Consider the following 7,141-nt stretch of genomic DNA (forward strand, 5'->3'; position numbering starts at 1 on the left):
GGGTGCATCTGCAGCAAGCAGTATAGTTGTGTGTTTTAAGGTGTCTATTGATGAACAACATGTCTTCCTAAGGGGAGTCGTTGTCCCAATCCTTACAATGGGTGCCTTCTTGGGGCCAGGGTGCAGCCATAGGTTCCAAACAAAATCAGGTAATCGCTTCTCGGCCTTTTGGCTAAAATCCAGTGTAGTATCTTTAGAAAAAGCGGCTTTGGCCGTCGGCTGCCCTAGTAGACTGATACATTATGCACACTGGGGTTTAAGCGCTTGTTAGTACGCCAGGTGGCTAATATAGTCATCTGGTGGAAAGCATGGCCCCTCAGGATCTACGCCATTGGGCCGGGGAAGATTGAAAGCCCGAAGTGTGAAGTGCCCCAGGAGTGGTGACCCTGGGGCGCCTTAACTCACTGGGATTGGGAACCCCACTTGAGTTTATGGCACATTCGCACAAGCACTTCTTTTCACTCTTCCAGCACACACCCTTCTCCGGGCCTTCTGGCCTTATGATGGGTAATTTTTTAAATTTCCGCTTGGAGGTCTGGTCAGTATTACACTGATAACACCTTCACTATTTATTTTATTTATTATATTTTTATCACTGTGTGTCACCTATTCACGTGTGTCCACATGTCACTTGGATTTTGTCGGGATTCGGTTCCCTTACGGGTTCCTCTCTTGGTAGGTCTAGGGTGAAAGTGTGTGGCCATCAGGTTCCACTCCCCCCTGAAGCCCTCTGGCTCTCCTCTTTCGGGAGTAGAGCATTGTTGGCTCCCCTCTTCCAGGAGGGGAGCACAGTCTTTGGCTCCCAGTGCCTTGCTCGGGTGAGAACTCGGGCAGGTGCTGGGGGTAAGATTGGGTCGCCTCTGGCTTCGACTGGAGGTGGCTATTTGTCCCTGTTCCTCACTGTGGCCTTCTGGCTTGGAGGGACGGGGAATGGTTTGGGGGACTGTTCTCCTTTTGGAGAGGGTTTCAAGATGACCAGCATCCTAATGCACTTTTTTTGTGGCACTAGTCACTTTTTTAAGCGCACTCGGGTTTTGACACGAATTCGGGCTTTGAAAAAAAAAAAAAAACTCTGTTACTATCAGTTTAACATCTGATACATCCCCTATACGTCCACAAATTTTCACACATTCTCCTCTCCCCTCCTCCCTAATGTCCTAAGCGCCTCAAGATAGGGAAGGGAGGGGTTAGAGAGGATAGCTATTTATTAAACAGACAAGCAGCAGTCCCCCTGCTTCTCAGTCTGCAGGCTCCCTACAGACTGAAGCTGGCTGCTGCAGCACAGTTAAAGAAAAGCCAGGGGCCCATTATGACACGTGCAATGCCTGTTCCATTTTTTGAATTCTTGCATTCTTGCATTAGTCCATTGTCCAATTGTTCCATTGCCCCCTAATAATGGGACAATGGAATAATGCAAGAATGGAACAGACATTGCATGTGTCATAATGGGCTCCTGGCTTTTATCTGGCGGTGCTGCAGCAGCCTCTCTACCCCTTACCCCAGGTCTTGAGGCGCGTGGGACATTAAGGTGGAGGGAGAATGTGTGAAAATAGGTGGACTTATGCAGACTAAAAGTGAGTGGGGTGCATCTGCAATAAGCAGTATAGTTGTGTGTTTTAAGGTGTCTATTGATGAACAACATATCTTCCTAAGAGGAGTCTTTGTCCCTATTCCTACAATGGGTGCCTTCTTGGGACCAGGGTGCAGACATAGGCCAAAACCAATTCAGGTAATCGCTTCTAGGCCTTCTGGCTAAGATCGAGAGTAGCATCTTTTCTTATCAGTTTAACATCTGATACGTCCCCTATACGTCCACAAATTTTCACACATTCTCCTCACTCCTCCCCCCTAATGTCCCAAGCACCTCAAAATCGGAAAGGATGGGGGGTTAGAGATGATGGCTAATTATTGAACAGACGAGCAGCGGTCCCCCTGCTTACCAGTCTGCAGGCTCCCTACAGACTGAAGCTGGCTGCTGCAGCACAGCTAGATAAAAGCCAGGAGCTCATTATTACACGTGCAATGCCTGTTCCATTCTTCAATTCTTGCGTTCTTGCATTATTCCATTGTCCCATTGTTCTATTGCCCCCTAACAATGGGACAATGGAATAATGCAAGAATGGAAGAATGGAACAGACATTGCACGTGTCATAATGGGCTCCTGGCTGTTATCTGGCGGTGCAGCAGCACCCAGCTTCAGTCTGTAGGGATCCTACAGACTGGGAAGCTGGGGGACCGCTGCACATTTGTTCATAAATTAGTTATCCTCTCTACCCCTTCCCCCCGATCATGAGATGCGCGGGACATTAAGAGGGGTGGGAGAATGTGTGAAAATAGGTGGACTTACGCAGATTAAAAATATGTGGGGTGCATCTGCAACAAGCAGTATAGTTGTGTTTTTTATGGTGTCTATTGATGAACAACATGTCTTCCTAAGGGGAGTCTTTGTCCCTATCCCTTCAATGGGTGCCTTCTTTGGACCAGGGTGCAGCCATAAGCCAAAGCCAATTCAGGTAATCGCTTCTCGGCCTTTTGGCTGAGATCATTCGGTTGCAGCCTGATAGGTGCGAGCTCTCTGGAGGAATCCAGGCCTTTTTGCGAAAGGATTTGGCGATTTTCTGTGGTATTATACCGGCAGGTTTTATATATGAATTTCGTGAAGAACACCATCCGAATTGGAGTGGATCCAACAGTTTCCCAGAGGAATAATCTGTCCTTCATCGTGGAAAAACTCTTGGAAGGTAAAGCCGGAGCAAAACGAGATGATTTCTACAGCGTCAACGAGTTTACTAAATCAGGTACATTTGACATGACTTTTGTAGAAGAAAATACCTGCCTTGATGTGTTTGAGTGGCTTCGGAGTCACACTGATGAGCCTTTCTTGGAAGGGGTGCGGTTTGAACCCTTGTTTGGACTTCAAGAAAAGATTCTGTGGGTAACAGTTTATAACCCTTTTACTGACCCAGCATTGCTTGAAGGTTAGCTTGCACGGTACTGTGATTATGTGCGGAAAGGGGAAAAGCAGTTTCATTCTCTGGGTATTTTCAACTGCAAACACAAGTTTTGGGTGAAACTGAAGAAGGATCCTGGAAGTGTGGGAGGCTTTAGACATCCTCCTGCAAATTTTTCTTTGGCGGGACATAGGGGCTTCCTTTACTATGTGAGGCAGCCTATGTATTGCAGGAAATGTTACTGCTTTGGACATGTGCAGGATGCATGTAAGAAAGGGCAATGTTGCCGTAATTGCAAAGAAGAGGGGCATGTGGCAAGTGCGTGCCCGAAGCCCAAAGCTTGTGACATGTGTGGAAGTGGTGAGTACATGTTTAAGGATTGCCCGCAGGGTGTGCCCAGGAAAACTGATAAGGAGAGGAAGAAGGAGGAGGAAAGGAGGCGTGTGCAGCAGATAGAAAGAGAAACTGCCAGAATGGAGAGAGAGCAGAGGAGTCGGAGTGAAAGTTCTGCCCCTGAAACTGTGAGTCTGAGGCCTGCTTACCAGAAGGAGAAGGAGGCACCAAAAAAGGAGAAGGGGCTTGTGAAGGAATTGAAGAAAATCGAGAAGCAGATGAAAGCAGTGGGAAAAGGAATGTGTCCGGATACGTTGGACTTTCAGGACGCTGTAGAAGCTGCAGAGTGTATGGAAACTGGGGAAGTTTCATCACACCCTTCAGATCCTGAAAATATTGATGAATACTTCTCCGATGAGGGTGGGGGGAGTAGAAAGTGTCACAGGGAGGGTGGTGGGGCAAGTGATGACGAAGATATCAGGGCACCGCAGAAAAAGTGAGTGTCAAGAAAGCAAGGTGATGCTGCTAGCGGCTTGGAAACAAGTTGCTCGGTTCAGATGGTGGAAGAAGATAGTGGTGGTGTTGGTTAAGGTTGCCTTGCAATATGCATGATAATGCCTATTATGAGCTTTGACTTAAGTCAAAGGTTTTTTTTGTGAGTGGAGTTTTGTAGTAGTTTTGTAATTCTTCTGTAGTTGTTTTAGTAGGTGAAATGGATTTTACTATAATTTCACAAAATTTGAGAGTGTTTAAAAATAAGGTCAAGAGGGCTGCAATTTTTGATTTTTTGGCCATGAAGAATGCATCGATTTTTTGTTTGCAAGAGTGTGGGGTGGTGGATGGGGTGAGAGGGGATGAATGGTCTCATGGAGTGTCTGTGTGGTCGGGGAGTGCATGTAATAAAAATGATGGTGTGAGGATTTTAGTTAAAGGGAGGGACGTGGTTTTGAGTGATTATGTGATAATTGATGTGGGGAGGTGTATTTTAGCTAATTTTGAGTATAAAAATGTTACATTTTGTGTTATTAATGTTTATGCGCCATTAGAGAAAAATGACCGGAAAAAATTATTTGAAACAATTAAACTCTTTAATCCGGGAAGAATACCTGTAGTGAGTGTGGGTGATATGAATTGTAATGTGGGGAGAGTGAATGTGGATGTGTCTGGGAAAACTTTGTTAGAGTCGGTTAGTGATTTTGATTTGCATGATATGTGTAGCATCGGCGTCCCTGCATCCTGCTAGGCAGGGACGCTATTCCCCTCACCTCTCCGCTCTGAGCCCGGCGTCTTCCTCCCGCTCTGCTGGCAGCGTGCGCTGCTTCCCGGCCACGGTACTTAGGGCGCGCGTGCACGCGCTCCCCCTCTCTTAAAGGAGCCGCGCGCGCCGTCCTAAGGAGTCCCCGGCCAATGGCCGGAGGACTTCACCATATATAAGGCACCTCCTCCAAAATGGAGGTGCCCGAGCAATGTTGTTGCAAAGCCTTCACTCTGCTTCAGCCCTCAGGTCCCGTTACCAGTTACCTGCCAGTCACCTGTCAGATTCCTGCTTGATTCCTGCCTGATATCCGTTTACCTGCTTGCAAGCCTGCGGTCCGACGGTCTGCCTTCCGACACCTGTCAGTCTGTCTATGGACCAGCCTGCCCGCTCACCTGGGAGCGCTCACCTGCTACCTGCCTGCTAGCCTACCTGGAGGCTCCGCCGTCACTTGCCGTGACCACCTGCCTGTCCAGAGACTCTTGCCTGCTCACCTGGGAGCGCTCATCTGCTACCTGCCTGCTAGCCTACCTGGAGGCTCCGCCGTCACTTGCCGTGACCACCTGCCTGTCCAGAGACTCTTGCCTGCTCACCTGGGAGCACTCACCTGCTACCTGCCTGCTAGCCTACCTGGAGGCTCCGCCGTCACTTGCCGTGACCACCTGCCTGTCCAGAGACTCTTGCCTGCTCACCTGGGAGCACTCACCTGCTACCTGCCTGCTAGCCTACCTGGAGGCTCTGCCGTCACTTGCCGTGACCACCTGCCTGTCCAAAGACTCTCGCCCGCTCACCTGGGAGCGCTCACCAGCCACCTGCCTGCTGTCCTTCTACCCAGAGACTGTCCCTGTCACTTGCCGTGAGTACCCGTCCTTCTACCCAGAGACTGTCCCTGTCACTTGCCGTGACTACCTGCCCTTCTACCCAGAGACTGTTCCTGTCACTTGCCGCGACTACCTGCCTTTCTACCCAGAGACTGTCCCTGTCACTTGCCGTGACTACCTGCCCGTCTTCCCTGGGAGCCACCCGCTTCCTTACAAGGACCGCCCCCTTGTATAGTTGCTCAGAGGTTCCGCCTCCCAGACCCGTTACAGTTTGCTCGGGCCATGGAACCCGGTGGCACCCAAGCTCCCTCGCTCTCGGACCTATGTCATGAACTGTCCCGTCAGAGGTCCCAACAGGAGTCCATCCTGAGTCATCTACGGAATGTCAACTCTCGCCTGGACACTCTGACTGCTCCACCAGCAACCACCGCTAGTGCCATGACTCGCAGCCTGGCAGCGCCACTGCCCACCAATACCATGGCATCCTGCTCCAGACCCCGGCTTTCTGCACCTCCTCGCTTCGGAGGCGACCCCGCTCAAGCTCGGGGCTTCATAAACCAGTGCACCCTGCACTTTGAACTCCTGTCCCACCAGTTTATCTCTGACAAGGCCAAAGTAGCCTTCATCATGTCCCATCTCACGGGGGAGGCACTGGCTTGGCTAAATCCTCTATGGGAGAGAGGAGATCCCCTGGTGTCCGACCTGCCAGCCTTTCTCACGGCTTTCCGGAAAGTCTTCGATGAACCCGGACGGAAGACCTCATCCGCATCGTCTCTGCTACGCCTCCGTCAAGGAGATCTCACCGTGGGCCAATATGCCATACGGTTCCGTACCCTTGCTTCGGAGCTGGCCTGGGATAACGACGCTCTGGTGTCTGTCTTCTGGGAGGGTCTGTCCGGCCGTATTAAAGATGAACTCGCCGGTCGGGACATTCCTACCACTCTCGACGACTTAATAACACTTGCCACCCGGATTGACATCCGATTCCAGGAGCACGCCAAAGAGGTCACCCGTGAGAGGAGGTTTCCACGTCTAGCCCCCACCTTCCAGAAATCCGTCACTCCCTCCGTTACTCCCCAGGCACACTCACCTGAGCCTATGCAGGTCGACCAGACCAAGATGGTCAAAACCCGTCAAGACTTACGCCGTGCCGAGGAGAGCTGCTTCTACTGTGGCAGTAAGGAGCACCGGATCCGTTCCTGCCCAGAGAGGTCGGGAAACGCCTGTGTCTAGGATCGCTCAGAGAGGTCGCCCTAGACAAAAGTAAACCCTCTCCATCTCTGATGCTGTCAGTCTCTATCACCTGCGGAGAGAACCGCTATTTCGAACTGGCTCAACTTGACTCAGGAGCTGCTGGAAATCTCATTTCTCAGTCTCTGGTAGAGAAATACCGCATTCCCACCAAACCTCTGGCCGTACCTTTATCTGTCGCCGCCGTGGATGGGGGCCTCTTACCACATCCCATCCAACTCATCACCGAATCCATAACTCTGCAGATGGGAATGCTGCATTCTGAGAGCATCTCCTTTCATGTTCTGCCTGGACTCTCTCACGCACTCTTGTTAGGCCTACCTTGGCTCCAGAAACATGCACCCGTGCTTGACTGGCAGACCGGAGAAGTCCTTCGCTGGGGACAGGACTGCCATAGGACTTGTCTAGTTCCCGTTCATCCTGCTCGTCCTTCTCCTACCCCAGTCAGTCTACCCGGTCTACCGGTTCCCTATTGGTCTTATGCGGATGTCTTCAATAAAAAAGAAGCAGAGACATTACCCCCTCATAGA

General features: G+C 50.6%; 1 pseudogene; it reads left to right on the forward strand.

The window, feature by feature from the left end:
* Positions 1-1,732: 1,732 nt before the first annotated feature.
* Positions 1,733-1,844, forward strand: LOC141150948 (U2 spliceosomal RNA; annotated as a pseudogene).
* Positions 1,845-7,141: the final 5,297 nt, after the last annotated feature.

This window comes from Phyllobates terribilis, unplaced genomic scaffold (assembly GCF_046119375.1).
Source record: "Phyllobates terribilis strain yellow unplaced genomic scaffold, ASM4611937v1 Scaffold_5__5_contigs__length_657084704, whole genome shotgun sequence".
Classification (NCBI taxonomy): Eukaryota; Metazoa; Chordata; class Amphibia; order Anura; family Dendrobatidae; genus Phyllobates; species Phyllobates terribilis.